The sequence below is a fragment of the Crocuta crocuta genome, unplaced genomic scaffold (genome assembly GCF_008692635.1).
Source record: "Crocuta crocuta isolate KB4526 unplaced genomic scaffold, BGI_CrCroc_1.0 scaffold235, whole genome shotgun sequence".
NCBI classification, from domain to species: Eukaryota; Metazoa; Chordata; class Mammalia; order Carnivora; family Hyaenidae; genus Crocuta; species Crocuta crocuta.
In genome coordinates this window covers 2,249,146-2,274,567 of record NW_027531285.1, presented here as the reverse complement: position 1 = coordinate 2,274,567, position 25,422 = coordinate 2,249,146, and the positions used below count along the sequence as shown (strand labels likewise).

Here is a 25,422-nt window from a genome sequence, read left to right as displayed (position 1 = left end):
CTCAGTCCCACTTGAACTATTGGCTGGAGGCCTTCCCTCATTCTTCCTATGTGGGCCTCCTTATAGGGCAGATCTCAGCGTGGCATCTTGCTTGTTCCATCAGGGAGAGAGAATGATAACAAGACAGAAGTCTTGGAAGTGACGTCTCTTCATTTTTGCTGTAGTCCATTCATTGGAAATAAGAATTCATAAATCCTGCTCACACTCAAGGTGAGGGGATGAGTTAAAGGCATTAATACCAGGAGGTAGAGATCATTTTGGTCATCTTAGCAGTGATTAGGTTGTAGAAAATAAAATTATTTTTGTGGAAACACTCATTCTTTTATTATAATTAGATATCAATATTGTCCCTGTGGGTAGATATAAACCAGTCTATTAATAAATCTATTTAGGAGCTTCCAGTCTAGGATAAGATCTCAAATTTAATAATATAATATCCAAAATGTCCAGAATACAATTGCCCAAGAACCTGGGCAACTTCAACTTGAGTGAGGAAAGACAATCAACAGACACCAATATTGAGATGACACAGATTTTTGAATTATCTGTCAAAGATTTTAAAGTAGCCATCATAAAAACTCTGCGGCAAGCTTGTGCAAACATGCATGAAAGAAATGAAAAAATGAAAGGAGCCACGAGAGAAATAGAATATATAAAGAGAAACCAAATGGAAATTTTAGAGCTGAAAAATAAAATAAATTAAAAACTCATTCAACTGCAGAATGGAGAGCACAAGGGAAGAATTGGTGAGCTTGAAAATAGAGCAGTAGAAATCTTCAATTTGACAATAGAAAATAAACTAAAAAAAAAAAAAAGAATAGGATCTCAGTGATTTTTGTGGCAATATAACACAAGATCTAATATTTGTGTCATTGAAGTTCCAGGGAAGAGGAGAAAGAGGGTAAGTGTGAAAAATATCCCAAGAAATAACTGCTAAAAACATCCCAACTTAGTAAAAAATATATATCTATCCACATACATATGACAGCAAATGAATCCTAAACATGATGAATCCAAAGAAATACATCCCAAGAAAATCATAATCAAATTTCTAAACACCAAAGGTAACAAAAAACCAATTGAAAGCTACAAGACAAATGACTTCTCACTTTTAAGGGAAATACAATCTGAATAAATGTATTTATTTAGGCCACTACTGACTGAATCACATGTGTAGCTTGTGCCACCATATATGTGTTAATATATGTGTTAATACATCCAATATATATTTTTTCATTAACTCATACATTCATTCATCCATTATTTATTTGTAGCAGAATAAAGTACAGAGACATTAATTTATGATTTGTTTTTGTTTTGGCATATTGTTTACTTTATTCAACAAAAATTTATTGAGCACTTACTATGTGCAAAGCTCATAGCTGGCAAAGACCTTTTGTATTCTAGAAAGGACAGTCAAGATACTTTTGTATCTTAGGGGGAAGAGAAGCAAACACATAAGCAGCACGTATGTATAATACATCAGATGGTGATGTCTGATGACTGATGATAATAGTGGTGGCAATGATGGTGTTTGTGTGGAACGAAAGGTAAATAATTACTAGATGACATTTTCCTAAGCACAGGGACACTTGAGAAAAGTGTTAACTTTAATTGAACTTGATGCAGTTGGAGGTAAATGAGTGTGTTGCTGATGTTTCTGTTTACTGATTCCTGATTGAAGGATGTTCTTAAGCATGCTGTAGCTGGCTGACTGGATTATTTCTTGTATAATTTGTAATTTTCTAATTAGAGTTCCGATCATGAAAAAGAGCTGGATATGAACCAGTCCAAGTGTATAAGACTAGCAAATATTTAAGCTTACGGACAAGAATATTAGCATTGGAAGTTTGAAGTGATTGAATATGTGATATATCTTGAAAGTAGACCCCACATGGCCGCTGATGGGTTAGATGTGAGGTTGTGAGAAATGAACAGGAATATGACTGATCAAGATGTGTGGGCCTGGGAGCTGGAAGAATGGAGTTGCCTTTATAGTTTTCTATTGTACAAATACATCTGTTTGCCTTTTGGTGAGCATTTTTTTTTACAATTAAATCCAGCGCAGCAGTGAACATCCTTTACAATTTCTTCTTAGATACATGTTTGAGTTTCCCTAGGATGTTCATAAGGAGTGGAATTGCCAGGAGACACAGAACTGCTGTTTTATTAGATGGTTTCCAATTTTACTTCTTTGCCAACACAGAATTGCCAGACTTAGTTTTTTGCTGACTTGATGGATATAAAATTATATTTCAAAAGTATGTTAGTCTTTGCCCATATTATACATATCTATTCTGTTTCCTGTGTTTTCCATCTTTTATGTCTCTCTCCCTTTTCCTGTCTAGGTATTTTATTTTGATGTATCTTCGGTTCATCAATTATATGTTTGTCAAGTGCTTCTAGGGGAAAAGTGGTGCTAAATGTCAGGGTCACCTTTCTAGGTTTCTTTTTTCTCCAGTTCTCTGACTTCTTAAACACTTGCTGCTTTGATTTATTTCTAATTTTTTCAAATAGGCATTTTTATATTGTAAACAGCTTTTAACTCTTTTTGATGGCAGTGTTGTTTTGATCCAAGCTAGTCCACTTAGTTGGAAGCAGAAGTCTCTTCATCTCAAGCCTCAGTAAATTTCATTATCATGCTCAATTGATTAAAACTATGTCCCAATATCTTTGATACTTTCTTTATATTTCCAACCCCTCACCAAGTCCTGATTCTAATTCCAAATCATGTCTATTTCTGGTTATATGTCTGATTCTACTACAAGTATCTTGATCTAAGCCACTGTCATTTTTCTTTTAGGTAACAGCAAAAAAAAAAAACCTTGTATCTTCCTACTTTAGCCCCTGTCTTTTCCTGACCCATTCTCTTCAGGAAAAGAGAATAGTCTACAAGTAAATCTTTTAATGTCTTTTTTTTTTTTTTGGTTAAATTTAAGCTTAAGTACATCATGTTTATTTTCACTTGTGAATTCTAAACATTCACTTGTCAATTTGAACATTTTCTTACTATTTGATGTTGGTGCATAATTAATAAGTGATCTTAAACTTGGCTTTATTGTTTAATAATTATTTGCCTAATGATGCTAATATATTGATAATGATTTAGTTCATAAATAATGACAGTTTTGGTGTTTTTTTTCCTTTTCCTTTCTTTTTTTAAAGTTTATTTATTTTGAGAAGAGAAAGCACAAGGGAGAGGCAGAGAGAGAGTGAGAGAAAGAATCTCAGGCAGGCTCCACCCTCAGTGGAGAACCCAACACAGGGCTCAAACACATTATATGTGAGATAATGACCTGAGCCAAGATCAAGAGCTGGATGCTTTTAACCAATCGAGCCACCCTGGCATTGCCCTTTTCCTTTTATTGTTTTTAAATCCTTTTATATCTTATAGAGATAAATGTAAAAGAACGGTTATAGCAGTGGTGTTTGTCACTGTAAAAATTTTAAATGTTTTTTTAAAAATATTTTTTATTTATTTCTAGGAGAGAGAGAGACAGCGTGAGCAGGGGAGGGTCAGAGAGAGAGGGAGACACAGACTCTGAAATAGGCTCCAGGCTCTGAGCTGGCAGTCAGCACAGAGCCCGACGCGGGGCTCGAACCCACGAACTGTGAGATCATGACCCAAGCGAAACTCGGACGCTTAACCGACTAAGCCACCCAGGTGCCCCTGTCACTGTAAAAATTTTAAAGCCATGTAAATGTCCATCAATAGGAGAATGAAAATATAATTTTGCTATATTCACATGATGCAGTATATCAAAGTGGTCAATAGGAATGAACTAGAGATTAGCGTTAATGTGTCTGTATTTTAAAAAACATAAAATTAAACCAAAAAGCCCCAACTCTCACAATATATATAATATATAGCTTATAACTATATAATGTTAAAATATTAAAAATGAAAAGTGTATATTGTGAATGCATGTATACATATGTGATAAAAACTATAATGACATTCAACATGAGGGTTACCTCTGGGGGTATGTGGGAAGTGGGAAGGGAGAGATGCATAGGGCTCTTCAACAATATTTGTAATGTTTAATTTCTGGAGTGTTTATGATATTATATTATTCACTAAATTTAAAAAATGTTTACTTATTACTTTAATCATCAGTTATAGCCTCAGCTTACAACTCTCCAGGGGTTTCCTATTGCTCTTAGAATAATGTATTGGGGTGCCTGGGTGGCTCAGTCAGTTAAGCGTCTGACTTCATGAGTTTGAGCCCCAGATCAGGCTCTGCACCGACAGCTCAGAGCCTGGAGCCTTCTTCAGATTCTGTGTCTCCCTCTCTCTGTGCCTCCCTCACTCATGCTCTGTCTCTCTCTTCTTCAAAAATAAATAAACATTTTAAAAAAGTAAAAAAAAATCAACATAATATGGTTCATGAGAATCTACAAGATCAGTTTCCTGACTATCTCTCCAGTGTTTTCTAATTTCCTTCTCCTCTTGTTCAGACATTTCAATCACTTTATTCCTCACATCCTCCACCAGTTCCTAGCTTTCTTGCTGCAAGCAGGTTACTTCTTTATGTCTGTTTGCTCATGTGTAAAATGTGGATTATAAAAGTGCCTATCTCATTGGGTTGTTGTGAGGATTAAATGTATTGGAATATAAAAAGTTCTTGGAACAGTACCTGGGATATAGGATATGGTTAGTAAATATTAACACTTACCATTGTTATTATAAAGGTCACTGCTGACATAATTGGATCATGAAGGACCTTTGAGAGGAAGTGATATTTAAGTGGCAGAGATTGATAGAGAGGAGAATTCTAGACAGAAAGAAGAGCATATCCAAACCCTCTTAAATGAAAAACAACTTAGCGTTCTTATGCACTGAAAGATAGATGTTGTGGCTGGAGTGTTAGTGAGTGAAGGGCAAGTGACAGAGGAATGATTAAGTAGGGTCTTTTAGTTTATTGCTTACAAAGTTGTATAATAATTGGTGTTGTATCTGCACTGTAAACTCATGTCCTGATTGGGGTAGCCAACTCTGAAGTGGTCCATAATGATCCTTGCCTCCTGGTATTCACCACTTTTCTGTAGTTCCCTCCTGTATTGTGCTAGCTCTAGTGTTGGTCTGTGTGATAAAAGGGTACAGAAGAGATAGTATGTCAATGATAAGATTATGTTATAAAAGACAATGAACTTCTGTTCCCCATCCCTTCCTGTCCCTTCCTGTCCCCTCCTCGCCCCTCAATTCCCTCCTCCTCCTCTTCCTGTTCTCTTTTTTCCCTGCCTTTGGGGGAGCCATTGGCTGTGTGATGAGGACATTTTATGCAGAAACACACCTGGTGAGGAACTGAGGTCTCTTGTCAAAAGGCTGTGAGTGAGCCATCTTGGAAGAGGACCTTCTAGCCCCAGTCAAGCCTTCAGATGGTGCTGCCCACATGATTCTTTGATCCTCACCTTTCTCTTAAAATGCTTCTTAACAATGTCTGTCTTTTAAAGTAGTTTGCACAAAGACTATATATATTTTTATGTATTTATATACATATGTAATTATATATGTAATTAAATAATACATGTATAGTATTTGCAAGGAATAAATGCTCAATTAAATGTTATTGATTATTGACTCTATTGCTGTATTTTGTATAACTCTCTTCCCCTGCCTACTAGACTATGGAGTTATTTTTGAAATTATTAATGGCCAACTTATCTACATATCTTCAAAGTGTTTATGTTCATGTCTTCCGCATGTTAGACGCTTAGCACATATATATGTTTTAAAGATTGTTTATTTATTTTGAGCGAGAGAGAGCATGAGCAGGGGAGGGGCAGAAAGAGAGAAGGAACATGAGAATCCCTAGCAAGCTTCACACTATCAGCACAGAACCTGATGTGGGGCTTGAACTCATGAACTGTGAGATCATGACCTGAGCCAAAACCAACTGAGGCATCCAGGTGCCCCTAATACCTATTGTTTGAATCATTAAATGATTCAGATGCAAGATTATCATTTATACTCCATTTTTTTTTCAATTGTGAAATGTGAATATCTGGTCTTCACCCTAAGAATTAGAATCTCTAAAGGTGAAGTCCAGAAATATGAATTTAGGAAAGGCATTTAGAAATTCCAAAGATATTCTTTTTTACTCTGCAGTTTGAAAACCTTAGCTATAAACTATTTTTCTCTCTCTCTCTTTTTTAACCTTCTAGTCAAAACTGTGCCTTTGTGTATAGCTGGGGTGCTACCTCTTTTTGCCATATATAGGGTATACCAAGTAGGGCACCTTGATTACTTTTAAAATATGGTTCATTGAGATGGTAGCTATACTTGTGGTGAGCGTAGGTTAACATAGAGTTGTTGAATCACTGTGTTGTATACCTGAAACTAATGTAACATTGTCAACTATACTTAAATATAAAATAAATAAATAAACAAATAAAAATTTAAAAATAGAACAGAGATATTGATAAAACCAAGATTGTTTGGGACCTACCTCATTTCAAAAAAACCTTAGACATCTAACAATAATAATTGTTATACAGCAATATATGCTTGCTATAAGCCTATTTACAGTTTAGTGACTAACCACTGATTTAGCTTTAAGCTTTCTAGCAGCCTATATGAAAAGAAATGCATGATATTACTAAAGTTTAGGTATCTGTAAAGAAAACTAAATGATCTGCCTAGAAACACAAACATTCCTGACACAAATATTAGAAAAATTTTTCTTCATTAGATCTACATATAGGGAGACTTTGTATAATGTAAAATATGTATCATTTAACAGTCTCCTTGCAGTAACTTTTGGGATGAGTTGCTGGAGGTTGTTTGGTTCAATACAGTATTTTGATCACATGAACAATATAGATGGATGGGCTTCCATCTCCTAGCACACAATTAGAAGAAAAACACACTCTTCCACAGGCTTATATGATACATTTCAGATGTAGTAAATGTAGAGAGAGATTTTAGTAGTTTGAGGAAACAGCAGAATACTGTTCCTTCCATCAATCCTCTATAGATATTTTGCCTATGAAGCAAATTTTTGAAAGATGAATAAGTTTTAGATTATACTCCTTCACAAATATCTAGACTGTAGCTCTTCTGTATTGGCCATTAAAGGTGGAGGTTTATGTACTGATAGACATTTGAGTTGAGAAGTATGAGAAACACTTGGCAAGTCTAGTTCCTCTATGAGGTAAGCTATGGTAGTATCATTAAGAGAGCACTCAGATAATCATTGGTCCTGAACATTGGTTGATTTCTTCACTGAGATCTAGTGCAACCATTATACACTCCTCATATGGTCCTTTTTGACTCAAATGTTACTGGTTATATTTGTCTAATATAAAAAGATCATATGGGTCCTTAGCCTTTTCTAACAGGGACCAGTCTTGTACTTTTCTCCCCTGAGATTTCAAATTGAAAACAGTTTAAAAACCTTACACACCAGAAATAAAAAATCCATACCCTCTACCAGATATTCCTAAAATGGGCTCACAAGGGCTAGAAAGATTTTACATATAGATATGAGAAAATAATTGCTACAAGTACAAAATACTCTTTACAAAGATGAAGGAGTATTTTTTTTTTTTTTTTTTTTTTTTTGGAGCGTGATTTACCTTGTAAGGTCTGGATAGGTTGAGCTCCTAGAATCTTAGTTTAAGTAAAGCTATCAACATTAGCCCAAGTTGAATCTAGTTTATGAATCCTACATAGTTTATTAAGAGGATTAAGTCTGAGGGAATACTAACTCCCAGATCAGTATTATTTGAGTGGGGAACAAAAATCACCAGGTTGTATTGGAAGCTGTCCAGCAAGCTGTGGCATACTCTTTAGCTTTGGGAATCCGTGACCGTAAATATTCCTTTGACCTAGATGTCACCATGATTGATGTTTTTTGTCTATTGCATCCATCCTCTGGCAAAGAGAGGCAGCTTACAGCTGGAGGTGGCCTCTGAGGTTTTGACTTGTTTCTTCTCTAATGCAACTACCAGATATACCCCTTTTGAAAGACAATTATTAGCTTGCTACGAGGGTATTGTCAAACTGAACAACTGACCCATGGAGGCCTTATGACCCTCCAGCTGGATATTCTCATTTTGGGGTGAATAAACTCAGACTTCACTATTAACAATGTGTAAAGAACCCAGCAAGTCTGTCCTATCAAATGGAAATGGCATATTTAAGAATGTAACTAGTCTGGCCCAGCGGCATTTCGGCTTTGCATGAAAAAGCATCAGTTACACCCCAATTTATTAATTGAAGCAGAGCTGCTGGTTCAGTGGAACTATTTATAAGGGTTCCCGTAAGTGTCTGGGCATGGTCTGCTGATGGTTTGGCTAAGCTGAAACCCTATGGTGTCCATTAGGCTGCTGAAGCTGTTTAACCTCAGCACCAGCTACGGAACTGAAAACTCAGTGGACATGAGTAAGCAATCAACAGTTGGTTCAGTCAGCAGCCATTATTTGTTTCCATACTTTATAGCCCCTAAAAGGGGTGTCTTTAATCTGCCAGTCTGTAGTTCTCTAAGTGACAGACCAAACATACAGGCTATTTGCAATAGGCTAAGTCATTAGAAATATAGCAAAGGAGTGGTGTCACCAAGATGGCATAATATAGATCATTTCTAACTTTGCTCACTCTCCTAATGAGAGCAGCTAGCATCTAGGGGCACCTGGGTGACTCAGTTGGTTAAACATCTGACTTCGGCTCAGGCCATCAACTCACGATTTGTGAGTTGGAACCCTGTGTCGGGCTGTGTGCTGACAGCTCAGAGCCTGGAGCCTGCTTTGGATTCTGTGCCTCCCTCTCTCTCTCTCTGTTCCTCCCTTGCTCACACTCTGTCTTTCTCTCTCTCTCAAAAAATAAATAAAGATTAAAACATTTTTTAATCTAAAAAAAAATAAAAAGAACAGCTAGCATCTATTCGAGAACAAAATGCCACTGAGAATCCTAGAACATGGTGGGTGAGGGTGAAGTGTCCTTCACCACAGTGACCAAGACAGACTGCATTAGAAGGATAAGAGAAGTGACTCCATGTTGACTGCATTGTCCCTCCTCTAGGCCAGTGCACCACCATGAGCAGAGGTCTCCCCTGAACCTCCAGTTTTCCAGTGGGAAAAGTGAACCCAGGGGGGACAATCAGGAACCCCCCAGCACTGCACTTTGTGGGAGCTCTTCCTATGATATTGCAGCACAGAGATTTCAGGGGGAATCTGTGGGATTCAACCACTGGCAATCTGACTGTGACCAAGAAGTGGAGATTGTGCTTGTAACAACCAGCACACAGATCTTGGTAGACTCAGTTCATGACTGCACTGCCCAAGTAGTAATCCCAACAACTGGTTTTGCTCATCTGCAAAACCAAGTCCATCGCACATTTTGATCAGGGAACTCTGTGGGGTGCAAATCTGCCTGATTCAGATCCTCACATGACGAATTTTGCCAGCCCTGGATCCTGGTTTGCCCATGTCAAGACAGGGTGTGAACCACAACCCAACCTGCTGTGGAGAGTGCCTTCCAGCACCATCTGACCAGATAGTGGTGCTGAAGCTGAGAGGCGGGTGGGCAGAGCTGATCACCCCCGGAAAAAAGCTGGTAGTGGGCGTTGAGGCTTCCCAAGCTATACCCAGGCAGGGGAATTAATTCATAGCTAAGGCTAAGGGTAGTTTTAAGCCCCTCCCAAAGAGAGACTCTGAGAAATTGAGAGTAACCTGGAATGTTCCCTTTTCCTCCCACCCAAACAAGGGGCTGAGACATAGGCCTACACACTATGGAGTGTTTCTTCTGGCCTCATCTGACCAGAAGGGCAAGCAACAATTGCTGGAAGCTGTGAAGTCCAGGCATACTTGAGCTGAGGTAGAGGTGGACCTGACAGTTTGTAGAGCAAAGCCAGTGGCCCTGTTTGGTCAGGAAACTTGGTGTGTAGGTTGGCTTGAGTGAAGACAACAAAAGCCTTACCAGCTTTACAGTTACTTCTCTGTTCAGCCTGGGCAGGAAATCTAATTTGCAGCCTTGCTCATTGTTGAATACAGCCTTTAGCCTGTCTGACCGGAGAACCTAACCAGAGTGCATGGGCAACTGCACAGCCCATTTGACAGCCCTACATATAGTCGCACTTGAACAGAGAGCACAGCCTGTGGCTTCCTACATCTGCTAGCAAAACCAGTGGCCTCACCTGACCAGGGAATTCATTGGATGCCATGGACAGATTTAGGCCCCTAAACAATGAGTTGTACAGCCTTGGCTTCCATAATGCTGCCCTGCCAGGACAGGGAAACTAATTCATAGTCCCATCTATTACTGAATATAGTACTCAGTCCCAACCATCTAGTAAGCCTGAGCAGAGAATCCAGGCAGCCACAGAGCCATCCTTCAGCCTTAGTTGGGTAGGAAACCAAGCCAGCAGTCTTATCCAACTCTTCTCTTCCAGAGGCACAGCCCCTGTCCCTGTCCTCAGAACCCAAACAGTTGGCTCACCTCCAAATTGCCCCATCTTCCCATGGTCATTACCAGCAGATACACCCAGAAATTCAAACTAAGCTGACTGGTAAAAAAACTGTCTCTGTCAAAGCAAACCTGTAAAGCCTGGAAGAGGAACCTGCTTATTCAAATGTACAGTACTAATGTGAGGAATCACAGATCACAAAAATGTCAGGTAAATATGATATCACCAAAGGAATGTAATAAAGCTTCAGTAACTGACCCCAAATAAATAGAGATCTATGAACTGGCAGATAAAGAATTCAGAATAATCTTCTTAAGGAAGTTTAGTGAACTACAAAAAAGCATAGAGAACTAAGCAAAATTAGGGGCAAAAATGTGTGAACAAAAAGAGTTCAACAAGGAAATAGAAATGATAAAGCAGAAATACTGCTTGAAAAATATAATAACTGAACTGTGGAATTCAGTAGAGACTTTCAAAAGTTGGCTCAATCATGCAGAAGAGAGAATCAGCAACCTGGACTATAAGACTTTGGAAAGTACCCCATCAGCGGATTAAAGTGAAAAAAAGAATGAAAATGCTTATGGGAATTGTGGGGCACACTGAAAAGAAACAATATTCACAGTATGCAAATTTAGAAGGAGAAGAGAAAGAGAAGGAGACGAAAGGGATATTTAAAGTAATAATAGCTGAAAATTTCCCAAACCTGGGGAGAGAAATGGACATCCAGTCCGTGAGGCCCAAAGGATCCCAAATACGTTGAACCTGAATAGGGATACATTAAGACGCATTATGATTAAATTGTCAAAAGTCAAAGACAAAGAAAGAATTTTAAGAGCAGCAAGAGAAAACAGATATAAGGGAGCCCTCATAAGACTAACAGCAATTTCTCAATAGAAAAGTTTAATGCTTGGATGGCATTCTCAAAAACCAACACAAAAATTGTTTCTGACATGCCTCCCATACTTTCTTTTGGTCCACACACCTTAGTCATGTAATTTAGACACTGACTATAACTATTGTTAGAAAGTGATAAACCATTCTTGGCTGCTTCCTGGGTATAATAATCAGGACGAGTGGGATAGGGAGTTATATAGAGCTATTTTGTAAATTCAGGAGTCTTCCCTGATCATTGCTGATTATTATGCTTCTTCCTTTCCTTACACAGCAATCTCAAGCTCACCTGGTTGGTATATCCTCTGGGTAGCAGTAGCAGCCTGGCCAAAAGGAAGCCTAGAGAATTCAAAACTAATTCTAGTTCATGTACCTGGATTCTCTTGTTGGATTGACATGGTCCCAGATTATAAAGATAATGACCACTTGGTTGAGTACATTGTTTGTAGAGTCTTCTTACAGTGGCCACTGTAGGTTTCCAGGAAAGAATATTTTAGATTCTGGAAAATGTGGATGGATGGGCATTAATGACCTTTCGTCTTTCAGAGCCATTCCAGGAAACTTTCTCTTGAAGGATAACACTCTGGTGCTCCTCTCTGAAGCTGTTCCAAGGTCTATCTGAAATAGGAAGTGATGGCCTCAATTCAGTATCTCCTACGCAAAACAACTTTTAACATCTCCAGATATCTTCTCTGCCTCCATTTCCATAATAGTTACTCAGCCATTTTGTTGGGATTTTTTCAATTGGTTAGGTCTAGGACCCTGATGGGGAAGGGAGAGCCAAGTTGAGGTTACTACTGCCTCATTGGGATATTTGTTAATTGCAGCCTTAATTAAATGCTCCGTGAGACAGATGAATGTATTTCGTCCCAGCCTCTGTTAGTCAGGTTTATTAGAATAACTGATGGACTTGTGTGCCCATGGGACAATTCGCTAGAAGCCAAGTGTAGAAATAAAGGGTGGGTATTATTGGGAGGCAACTGTCCGGGGGTTTCTTGCATTTATGTACACCTAGTGAGCAGAGACAATGACTGCCTTTGCCCTAGATTGTATTTTCACAGATGTTTGTATAGTGAACTGCAAGGGACATAAAGATAGTGTTTCCATCTAGAAGAAAAGGAAGGTTTGTTTACTATATAATCAAGACAGTGTCTTACTTTAGGGTAAAGGTACAGGAGACCTATTACTTATTATTAAAGATTTGGATTCCCTAAGCTTGGGGTTTCTCTACTGTCATGTGTAAGTATTACCTGGCCTTCTTTACTTTGTCTTGTGGGAGCTGAGGTTTGAGGAACCAGGACAAAAATGGAATTTTTGCTACTGTTATTGCTATGAATAATAATTTGTTTTTGTCTCCGGTATTGGCTGAGTCTGAGGATAACTGCCTCAGTGTTGTTGCAATTGTGACCTTGCAATTAGGGTTAAATTGCAAACTCATCACAGTTCTTGAAAGTCTTATGATTTCTTTGACTCATGAGTTATTTAGAAGTGTGTTGTTTCATTTCTAATATGTGGAATTTCCCTATTTACATTCTGTTTGTTGATTTCTATTTTGATTCCATCCATCATGGTTGAAAAAAGTACTTTGCATGATATAAATCTTTTCAAATTTTTGAGACTTGTTTTATATCTTAGTGTTTAGTCTATCCTAAGAATGTTTCATATGTGCTTGAAATCAATGTGTATTTGACTTCTGTTTGGTGGAGTATTCTATAAATGTCAATTAGATCAAATTTGATTGATACTGCTGTTCAGAACTTCTATATCCTTATTGATTTTCTATCTAGTTATTGAGTGATGTACTGACATCTCCAACTACGATTGTTGAATTATTTGTTTCTCCTTTCAGTTACATGAGTATGGCCTAATGTGTTTTGGGAATCTGTTATTGGGTATGTATATACTTATAATTGTTATATCTCCTTCATACACTGGCATTTTTATCATTGTGAAATGCCTTTCTTTGTCTCTAGTAATTTTTTTTGTCTTAAAGTTATTTTGTTTCTTTTTAATATCACCATTCTACATGGTTTGTGGGTTCGAGCCCCGTGTTGGGCTCTGTGCTGACAGCTAGCTCAGAGCCTGGAGCCTGCTTCCGATTCTGTGTCTCCCTCTCTCTCTGACCCTCCCCTGTTCATGATGTTTCTCTCTCTCTCTCAGAAATAAATAAAAAATATTAATATCACCATTCTAGTTCTGTTATGATTACTGTTTGCATATATATCTTATTCTGTCTGTTTACTTTCCATTTAATTGTGGCTTTGAATCAAAGTTGGGTCTCATTTAGACAGCCTATAGTTGGATGGATTATTTTATTCATTCAGCCAATGTCTGCCTTTTTATTGGAGTGTCTAGCATATTCTCATTTAATATAATTATTGATACTATTGTATTTACAACTGCCATTTTGCTATTTGTTTTTAATGTCTTTTTTGTTACTCTGTTCTTTTTCTACCTCTTTAAGGTTGAATACATATGTTTAATATTTGTTATTGTATGTTTAATGTTTGGAATTTAATTTTAATAAATTCCTCTGTTGATTTTTTATGTCTATACTTTTTGAGTTATTTTCTTAGTGGTTGTGCTGATAATTACAACACCCACTTTTAAATTCATCAAAATCAGTTTCAAATTAATTCTTGCTTAATATCTTTGCATTTCTATAGCTCACTTCCTCTTTGTTTCCTTGTGCTGTTATTTTCATGTATTACACCTGTATATTTTATAAAGTCTGTGCTTTAATTGCAGGTATTATTTTTTAATTCAAAGAAAAGAGAAATGTATGTAAAAATATATACGCAGAGTCCTGCATATTTACTGTTTCCAGTGCTCTTTCTTCTTTCCTCTTGATTCAAGTTAGTTTCTTTCAGCTTGAAGAATTTCCTTTAGTATTTTTTATAGGTCAAGTCAGCTAGCAATAAATTTGCTTAACTTTTCTGATATCTTTATTTTGACTTCATTTCTGAAGGGTGTTTTCACTGAATATCAAATTCTTGGTTAACAGGTTTTTTTCCTTTCAACACTTTAACTGTGTCATTCCACTGCCTTCTGGTTTCCATTTTTTAAATAAGTCAATTGTTAATTGATGTTTTCCTGTGCATAATGAATAGTTTTTCTCTTGCTGCTTTCTCTTTCTCTGCTTTGGCTTTCAGTTTGCTTTGCTACATCTAAATTTTATTCTCTTTGTGGTCATTGTGGGTTTGCTCAGTTTCTTGGCTCCATTTATTGATGTTTTTCATAAATTTTTGGCTTTTCCAAGCCATTATTTCTTCACATCTTTTTCCAAGTTTTCTTTTCTTCTTCTTCTTCTCCTCCTTCTCCTTCTTCTTCTTCTTCTTCTTCTTCTTCTTCTTCTTCTTCTTCTTCTTCTTCTTCTCCCCCTCCTCCTCCTTCTCCTGCTGCTGCTGCTGCTGCTGCTGCTGCTTCTTCTTCTTCTTTAAACTTGCATGGACTTAAATTGAAAAATCCCATTTCCTTCAATGTATAAAGCTACTGATGTGTCTGCTCGTACTTTAATCCTCAACTTAGATTTTTACATTTGGATTCCTAGATATTGCTGCTGTAGCTGCATAGATTAATGGTCAGTTAATAATTCGAGATGTTATACTCAAACATTTCAAGCCCTTAAGGCCACTATACTACCCTCATACAATCTATCTCTGTGTGTGTCAAGAAGTATATTAAAACTTCAGCCAATGTTTAAATCACCTTGGATTTATTTACTGCTTGACTTTCATGGTCTTCTCCTGCAAATGTCTGCAGTTCCGCAGTCATCCAGGGATGTGTAAAGAGTTAATCTAGGTCCCTTCTGACACTCTTATTAAAAATTGACTGGTTTGATAGTAGCCCCAAATTGGACCGCAAACCCAGGCTAGCAAAAATGTAGCCTTTATCTGTATATTTCCTACTTAATTTACTACAGCAAGCAGACAGCTCTGTGGATTTTTACCTTTTGCCTCAAATCGAGTCTGCTAATATTAACATGTCTAAAATTTTTGTGAAACTATTTATTATCTTTTTGTACTATGAACACTGAGAACTTACAAGTCTGATTTCCAAACATGAAAGAGCTCTTTTCCGTGAAAAATATTACTCTCCTCTGGAGATTTAGGATCATGACAGAGTATTTTTGTTCCTTGTATTTCAACAACTATAACTACCATAACTTGATTTTGTAAATATTGTCAGCTGATTTTTCTTACTCTTAACTTGCCTATGTAATATGAGAGCAACAATTTTACTTTCCGTGTTACTGACATAAAAACAGAAATCCTTACAAAATTCACAAAGCTGCAATGTCTAAAAGGCAATTTTTGTAATTCGGTCATTTTATTTCAAATAAATGACTGCTTTCATTAAGCCATTTCTCTTTCCATAGCAGAACATTTGTGTGCTCTAGGAGTTCCTGAGTACCTTCACATACGTTCTCACATTTGATTATCACTACTAATGTGTGAAGTGGGCAAATAATACATTCTTAGGTCATTAAAGAGTTGCAATAATTGAGGTGCAGCACAGTGTGTAGAATATAATCAGCTTATTACTGACTATCCTTTATTTTTAGGACCTGATGATAAGTGGAACTGTAAAGTTAAAAAATATATACTTTATTAATGTGTCTGTCTATGTTAATATGTTAAGCTTAATCGAGAATCGAGGCTCTTCAATTTGCCTATTTTTAGGGGAAAAATTCAGTTTCTTTACCTATGAGGTGGTGATTAACATAAATCTTGAAAATATGAATAATTTTCATGGTAAACTGAAATTATGTACTTAGAGATATATTGCAGAAGGTTCCATACATTCAGTAATAGGATAAATTAAATAGTTAAGCTCTGTATCCCCAGTAGATTTGGGGGATATACCTGGGGACAAAACATATGACATATATTTACTAGGGGCAGATGTTAGCCCAGAGTACTCATGATGTCCTTAAGGAGTATATTCTAAGGACTTTTGATAACTGGTCCCATATTTTCTTTTCTATTCTAATCATCTTAATCTATTATGTTCTGCCTTTTTTCCTTTTCTAATTCTTTATGCTTTCCATATTTCTGCTGCTAGACTTCAGTCTTTAGTAAATGCTCAAAATTAAAGAATGTTTGACCTTTTAAACTTTTATCTTTAAATAAATAAATAGCCCAGACATGAACTAATTTATCATAATTCTCTTAGGGTATGCAAAAAGATCCACTGTATATTAGAGATTCCCTTTACTCAGGAGAATGGGACAGAATGTCTTTCCCCTGATTCTATGTAACCATATCTGAGGAAATAATTTCCTTTGGGGTCAATACCACTAGGTAGGAATTGTTAACCAATATGTAAATCAGTGCCACAAGGGTGAGTGCAGTAATCACACATTTGGGGATATTGTTACTAGGGTTTTTCGGCTCTCCTGCCGAAAAAAAAAAAGAAGCCAGTCATAAAAAATGACTATATAGGAGTGCCTGGGTGGCTCAGTTGGTTAAGCATCTGACTCTTGGTTTCAGCTCAGGTCATGATCTCAAGGTTTGTGGGTTTGAAGCCCCATGTTGAGCTCTGCACTGACAGGACTCTCTCTCTCTCCCTCTCTCCCTGCCCCTTCCCCTCTTGCTTTCTCTCTCTCTCTCTCTCAAATAAATTTTTAAAAATGACTGTATGTTTGAAAGTGGTTTCAATACAACATATAATAAGAAAATGAAACGATTCTGCAAAAGAGCTCTTTTTTGTTGAATGCTTATTTACCATGTCTTGGATGAATTAATTCTGGTAGCAATAGAGTCATGTTAAATTCTGAGGTTTCAGTGCTGTATCTTTAAGATACTCAACATGAGCCTCTTGGATGAGAACAAAACAGTTCAGAAACCCTGAACTCTAGGCCAAGAGACCTGGGTGAACTTTTCCTGCCTGTGGTCAATGTGGTAGAATTGTAACTACCTGTTATTGAAGGGCTGGAATAGCAAATCTGTTTGTCTGGCCACAACATTCTAGGATGTAAGGGTAGATTCTCCTGCTCTTTTTTCTTTTCTTTCTTTTTTTAAAAATTTCTGTTTATTTATTTTTGAGAGCAAGAGAGACAGAGAGTGAATACGGGGAGGGGCAGAGAGAAAGACAGGGAGACACAGAATCCAAAGCAGGCTTCTGTCAGCACAGAGACTGAAGTGGGGCTTGAACCCACAAACCATAAGATCATGACCTGAGCTGAAGTTGGACACTCAGTCGACTGAGCCACCCAGGTGATCCATCTCCTGCTCTTTTCATTCTTTGGATTACATCTGTAGATTAGTTAAAACTTGGATTAAATTTGAATGTATATTGCCAACACTAACGCTGACACGGGTGTTTAACTATTTGGAAAATATTAAGTTATATTACACAACTCCCTCAAAATAATTCATATAAAGAGTAAAATATAAAACAGCAAGCCCATAAAGATTTTAAAAAGCACAGATACATGCTAATCTAAATCTTGAGATGGGGAAAGATTCAAGTATGAAAACAATGACAAAGTAAGAGCTTGATAGTGTGATACCATAAGTATTAAAATTATGGTTTAAAAATCAAATGAACAAAATTTTAAAAAAGTTTTTTAAATGTTTATTTATTTTTGAGAGACAGAGCATGAGCAGGGGAGGGACAGAGAGAGAGGGAGACACAGAATCCCAAGCAGGCTCCAGGTTCTGAGCTGTCAGCACAGAGCCTGATGCAGGGCTCAAACTCACAAACCATGAGATCATGCATGACCTGAGCTGAAGTCAGACACTTAACTGACTGAGCCACCCAGGCACCTCTTGAATAAACAAAATTTAAAAGCAAAGAATAAACTGGGAAAAATATTTGCCTGTCTTCCTAAAAAGAAGTACTGTAAATAGTTATGAACATTTGCAAAATTCTTCCTTCCCATTAGTAGTCAAAGAAAAAGTGAGTTATAATGCTGAGATATGATTTCCACAGACTAAAGAACAAATGAATGAAAAAAGTGTGATGATGCTAAAGTGTAGTCATTTTAAATCACACTAAAAGGTTTGTAGAGTCCTCCTGAAGGTAACTTCTGAACACATGTCTAAATATTTATATGTTTCACCTAGTATTGTGCTTTAAGTTTTTTCTAATAAAGCAATGAGAAATCCACAGCGATTTACACAGAAGGATTCTGATTGCAACAATAAGTGTAAAATTTAAAAGTGAAACATTGGAAACAACTCTGGGAACCAACAATGGGAAAGAGTTTAAATAATGATCAATTTTCATATGGTAGAAAAATATATGTTCATTGAAACCATTTATGCTTAATAATACTTGTAAATTCTCTCCATGCACTTTAAATAAAACAAAGTTATTAATATGTATCTGTAGTGTGATCTCTCTGTGTGTGCATACAAGGTAACTGGTTACAAGCAATCTTTATTTTAATTTATATTTTCTGTATTTAAAAAATTTTCCCTGATGGAAGTCTGTTAGAACTAGGAAATATAGACTATTAAAATATTTGTTCAATAGAAGCACGCATGGGTGGCTCAGTCGGTTAAGTGTCTGACTTCGGCTCAGGTTATGATCTTTCAGTTTGTAGGTTTAAGCCCCATGTAGGGCTCTGTGCTGACAGCTCAGAGCCTGGAGCCTGCTTCAGATTCCACATCTCCCTGTCTTTCTGCTCCTCCCCCACCTGCTCTCTCTCTCTCTCTCTCTGTCTCTCTGTGTGTGTCTCCCATTCTCATAAATATATAAACATTAAAAAAATTTAAAAAAACATTTGTTCAATAGAAACTATGCAATTGCTGTGAAGTCTTTAAGCTGCTGCAGTTTTGTGTTTACTTGCTTTAATTGTAAACACCTGGAAAATATTCTGTTTTCCAAAATTGGAAAGCTGCATTTGTAGAGGGTTTAATGTGTTTTTACCAATTTGATAAAGTAAGAGAGAAACTCATCACATGAAAACAATGCAGTATTTTTTTACGATTATTTATTTATTTTGAGACAATGCCTGTGGGAGGGACAGAGAGAGAGAGAGAGAGAGAGAGAGATCGAGAATCCCAAGCAGGCTCTGCATTGTCAGTGCTATGGAGCCTGATGTGGGGTTTGAGGTAAAACTCAATGCGGGGCCTGATGCAGGGCTCAGACTCGCGAAGCATGAGATCATGAGCTAAGCCAAAATCAGGAGTTGCATGTTTACCCCACTGAGCCACCTAGGGATCCCTGTAGTATTTCTTTCTTAGATTAAGATGCTTGAGGGTTATATGTTTATAGGCTAGTGTTGGTTTGGAGAATTTAAAAATTAATTTTACCTGCTATTCTAACAAGGATTCCCTAGCCTAAATATGCATATAATCCTTGTAACAAGTCTTCTGCAATCTATGAGGCATCAGGAACTTTGGCATCGAAAGCTTTTTCAAACTTGGCTAAGTTGTCTTTTCTGCCTCCACCAACAACACATTCCGGTTAGAAATTCCAAGCAGAGGACTGTCATTTTCACAACTATACTGACAGTCTAAAACCAAGTCACATCTTTCACTCCTTGAACATTCAGAACTCCCAAACACCATAAAATGGCCAAAGCTAAACATTTCTTTGGCAACTCGGGAATAAAACTCCCAGCCTGTGTAGGAGTATAGCCTGTATAATGTACCCTGATAGTAAGAAGCCACATGCAGCAATTCCTGCTGGGGTACTAAACAGATTGATCCAGAGACAGAAGAAAGCAATAAGGGATCTGAGAGATCTCTTGAGGAAACAATACTGTGCTCCTGTTCCAGGGAAACTGGTCCCCAGCTCTGCGTAACTAAGAGCAGCCATCTTAGACACTGTGGCACAGGCAGCCCAAACACTTAAGGAGACCCCCCCCGCATTGAGTGAGGAGTATTATAATACCCCTCTAAAAGGAATAAAGGGGCGCCCGGGTGGCTTAGCCGGTTAAGCGTCCGACTTTCGCTTAGGTCATGATCTCGCGGTTCGTGGGTTCGAGCCCCGCGTCGGGCTCTGTGCTGACTGCCAGCTCAGAGCCTGGAGCCTATTTCAGGGGCTGTATCTCCCTCTCTCTCTCTCTGACCCTCCCCTGCTCACGCTGTCTCTCTCTCTCTCTCTCTCTCTCCTAGAAATAAATAAAACATTTAAAAAAAATAAATAAAAGGAATAAAAACTCCTGCACTTATTATACTGAATAAAAAACTGTTCCATGGAAATATCTCATTTGAAGCTGAGTACTTTCTCCCGTTTTCATTTTCTTAAACTTGAAACTTAATTTTAAGCGCTAACATGAATTCACAATTTTTCCTCTGTTGTATTTCTGAAAGGCTTCAGGCAATCTTTTATACTTAAGCAATTTGCTTTTCTCCTCTCATACTCAAATATGTTTTGTTACAGCACCTAACATAAAAAAAGTTACCTTTTGAGTTAATTGAACTAAAGTTTCCAAGATCATGATATTAAAGCACTTTACACATTAAGCATTTAAAAAGTTATACACAATTAAACAAGTTAGACACAGCCAAATGGGAATGAGATTAAAAACATTTCTAAGTTAGTTACTTCTCTGGGTATATAACCTCATAAATTTAGACCCTTAACCAAATCATTCTTTAAAGAAGTGTGTGTAGAATGAAAAAACGTGCAAGATCTGAATCACATTATTTATCACTTATTAGCAGATCTGTGTTTGAGTCACACACACATCTGCCGCCTTGTAGCAAATCTATGTCACTTATTGATTTTTTATTTTGCCACTTTAAAAATGAAACTGATAATCTCTATCTTATTCCCTATCTTAACTTTTCTTTAATAAGGTTAAATGGGGTAATAAAGCTAATACTAATAAAAAGCACCTACTTGTGTACCTAGATACCTAGTCCCTAAGTATTAGTGTACATTAGGGATCCATACATATTAGTTTTATAATCTGGTTAATTTAATTATCACTACTTGGATTATTAGAGAATGCTTCAGCATTTCTAGGATACTTTAAAAACATTTTGTAGTTCATTGCAAACCAGACGTAATTTTGACAAAAGCATCACCTTAGTACACGTATTTAGTGTTTTACATTTCCTCATCAATATTCTTACAGAGGCATGATTCATCTTTTCAAAACTATTTACTTTTTTTATATTTCCAGCTACTTATTGATTGAGCACAGTCTTTTGAGCATCTGGGTTTTTTTTTTTGTTTTTTTTTTTGCCAGGTACTATGCTAATCAATGCACATACAAAGATGATTAAGACACAGTCTGGATCCAGTTCACCACTGTAACCCTGGCATCTGAGCAGGCTTGGGGAACAACAGTGTATCTCAGTAAATATGTTGAATTAATGATTCTTATTCTCCAGACATTCATTCCTCTCTCTCTATATATATGTGTATGTGTGTGTGTGTGTGTGTGTGTATGATTTTACTTATAAATAAATCCATAAGGCCACAAAAGCCAAGAAACAATTCAATGACAAATGAACCATGAGAGTTGGTTTGGTGTCTTTCTTGATGATTTTTGCACGAGTTCTATATTTACCCACCCTGAGAAGTGCCTCCCCTACACGGGACTGGGTTAGAGCATTCAAATCTGACTCGCAGCCAGAAGCGCATCCTTAGCCTTCTATTCTGGTCTCTGATTATTTAGCCTTCAAATTTCCTTTCTGATTTTCTGATTTTAAATAGTTTATTGTCAAGTTGTTTCCATATAACACCCAGTGCTCATCCCAACAAGTGCCCTCCTCCATGCCCATCACCCCCTTTCCCCTCTCCCCCACCCCCATCAGCCCTTAGTTTGTTCTCAGCATTCAAGAGTCTCTTATCGTTTGCCTCCCTCCCTCTCTCCAACTATTTTTTCCCCTTCCTCTCCCCCATGGTCTTCTGTTAAGTTACTCCTAATCCACCTATACGTGCAAACATATGGTATCTGTCCTATGCCTGACTTATTTCGCTCAGCATAACACCCTCAAGTTCCATCCATGTTGCTACGCATGGCCAGATTTCATTCTTTCTCATTGCCATGTAGTATTCCATTGTATAGATGAACCAAACCTTCTTGATCCATTAGTTAGGCTCTTTCCATGTTTTGGCTATTGTTGAGAGTGCTGCTATGAACATTGGGGTACATGTGCCCCTAGGCATCAGCACTCCTGTATCACTTGGGTAAATTCCTAGCACTGCTATTGCTGGGTCATAGGGGAATTCTATTGTTAATTTTTTGAGGAACCTCCATACTGTTTTCCAGAGGGGCTGCACCAGTTTACATTCCCACCAACAGTGTAGGAGGGTACCCGTTTTTCCTCATCCTCACCAGTATCTATAGTCTCCTGATTTGTTTATTTTAGCCACTCTAACCGGCGTGAGGTGGTATCTCAGTGTGGTTTTGATTTGTACTTCCCTTATGAGGAGTGATGCTGAGCATTGTTTCATGCTTCTGCATGGCAAAGGAAACAATCAACAAACTAATAGGCAACTGATGGAATGGGAAAAGATAGTTGCAAATGACATATCAGATAAAGGGCTAGATCCAAAATCTATAAGGAACGCACCAAACTCCACGCCCGAAAAACTAATAATCGAGTGAAGAAATGGGCAGAAGACACGAACAGACACTTCTTCAAAGAGAACATCTAGATGGCCTCCATTTTCTCTGTCTTGCTGATATCAAGGCCAGCTATGGTGATGAGAAAAATAGGGACTGGAGGAGTCAGGACAGGGGTATGTGTAGGGTTAGAAAGAAAACCAGGAAAAATAGTTTACTTGGATCCAGATGGTATATGTTCTGTCCTCAGAGACTGAAAATTTTTGGGGGAGAAGTGGAAGCAATGAACTTGGGCTGAGGGTTCCTATGCACCCTCATCCTGTCAGGGAATAGACCTGTGTAGAAAATCTAATTGCATTGCTATCAGGAGGGAAAGGAAGATGATCTTTGAGTCACTTAAACAGCTCAGTGGAGCAGAAACAGACTCTGGACTATAAATTGACACCTAGACCAAGGAACTCAGGAAAGTAATAAAATATTGCCTCAAGGCTTTTTGTGTTTTGAAAGCTGGTGTGGCATGTAAAGGGCTTAAAAGTCTTCACTTTTTCCTAAGAACAGCCTTTACAGCTAAACAAACTTAAAAATCAACAATTGGGGGCTGCTGGGTGACTCAGTCAGTTGAGCATGTGACTCTTGATTTTGGCTCAGGTCATAATCTCACAGTTCATGAGTTTGAGCCCCATGTTGAACTGCCAGGATGGAGCCTTCTTGGGATCTCTCTCTCTCCCTCTCTCTGCCCTACTCTCTCTCTCAAAAAAAAAAAAACAAACTTAAAAACAAAAAAGAAAAAACTCAACAAACAACTGTTCTTAGCTCTGTCCAGGAACTGAGGTCACAGGGAAAACTATTGCCCCCCAAATAGGAGAGACAGATTGGCAGACACAGAGAATCACAACATATCCAAGTGGAAACTCATGAGGAGAATGAATTTGCAATGACCAGTACCAGGAGAGGTAAGCCTATAATGTAGTTGATGAGTTGTTGGAGGCTCCATATGGACAAGTCTGAGAGATAAAACTTCATGGGGACTCAGTCATATGAGGGTCCTCATACTTTTTTGACTCTTACTTCTAGGAGCACTACCAGGTCCTCATAGTGAGTATCAGAGAAAAACTCCCTTCTATTTCAGCGGGGGAGAGAGGAAAGGAACCATTTTGAAATATGCCAAAACGTTCTGTTCTTTTTGCTTGTTTGTCTTTGATTGGATGTAATAGGTATAACATTGTATTTGTTTCAGGTGAACAACATACTGATTCAATATTTGTATATATTATGAAATTATCATCACAATAAGTTTAAGTAACATGCATCACTACACATAGTTACAAATTTGTGTATGTGTGTGTGATGCGAACTTTTAGAATTACTCTTAGAAACTTCCAAGTATGCAATATAGTGTTATTAATTATGGTGATCATGTAATGTACATTACACTCCCATGACATTTATTTCACAGATAGAAGTTTGTACATTTTGTCCACCTTCACCAGTATGGCGCATCCCACCTCCTACCTCTGGCAACCACCAATCTGTAAGTTTTAGCTTTTTGTTTTTAGATTCCACATTTAAGTGGTATTTGTTTTTCTCTGTCTGACTTATTTCACTTAGCATAATGCCCTCAGGGTCCATCCATGTTGTGTGTGTGTGTGTGTGTGTGTGTGTGTGTCTGTTGGTCTGTCTGTCTCTCTATATGCCACATTTTCTTTATCCATTTATTCATAGATGGATACTTAGATTGCCTTCATATTTTGGCTATTATAAATAATACTGCAGTGAACATGGGGTGCAAATATCTTTTTAAGTTAGTTTTTTCATTTCCTTGTATTAATAGCCAGAAATAGAATTGCTGGATCATATGATATTTCTATTTTTAATTTTTTGAGGAACCTCCATTCTTTTTTCCATAATTGGCTGCACCAATTTACATTCTTACCAAGAATGCACAAAGATTCCTTTTTCTCTACATCCTTGCCAATACCTATTATTTATTGTCTTTTTGATAATAACCATTCTAACAGGTGTGAGGTTATATCTTGCTATGGTTTTGATTTACTTTTCTCTGATGACTAGTGATGCTGAGCATCTTTTCATGTTCCTGTTGGTTGCTTGTATGTCTTATTTGGAAAGATACCTATTCAATTCATCTACCCAGGTTTAAAAATTTTTTTTTATTAATGTTTATTTATTTTGGAGACAGAGAGACAGAGCATGAGAGGGCAAGGGGCAGAGAGAAAGGCAGGGGGAGACAGAGAACCCAAGTCAGGCTCCAGGCTGCAAGCTGTCAGCAAGAGGCTGATGTAGGACTCGAACCCATGTACTGTGAGAACATGACCTGAGCTGAAGTCTAATACTCAACCGACTGAGCCACCTAGGTGCCCCTCCTCTACTCAGTTTTTAATTGGATTGTTTTTGTTATTGAATTGTATGAGTTATTTACATATTTTGATATCAACTCCTTATTAGCAAATATTTTCTCCCATTCAGTACATTGCCTTTTCCTTCTGTTGATGCTTTTCTTTGCGATTCAGAAGCTTTCAGTTTGATGAAAGTCCTAATTATTTATTTTTGTTTCTATTGCCATTGATTTCAATGCCAATTCCAAAAAATCATCATAAAGACCAATGTCAAGGAGCATACCACATATGT

At 37.4% G+C, this 25,422-nt stretch overlaps 1 long non-coding RNA gene and 1 pseudogene across 1 annotated transcript in view; one reads left to right on the top strand and one right to left on the bottom strand.

Moving 5' to 3' along the window:
* LOC144237662 (uncharacterized) overlaps positions 1–25,422 on the top strand; it is a 63,597-nt gene that overhangs the window by 33,996 nt on the left and 4,179 nt on the right. The window contains exon 3 of the long non-coding RNA XR_013336917.1: positions 24,233–24,307. This is a non-coding gene — a long non-coding RNA (uncharacterized LOC144237662). The remainder of the gene's footprint in view (positions 1–24,232; positions 24,308–25,422) is intronic.
* Positions 16,550–21,848, bottom strand: LOC144237568 (solute carrier family 7 member 13-like; annotated as a pseudogene).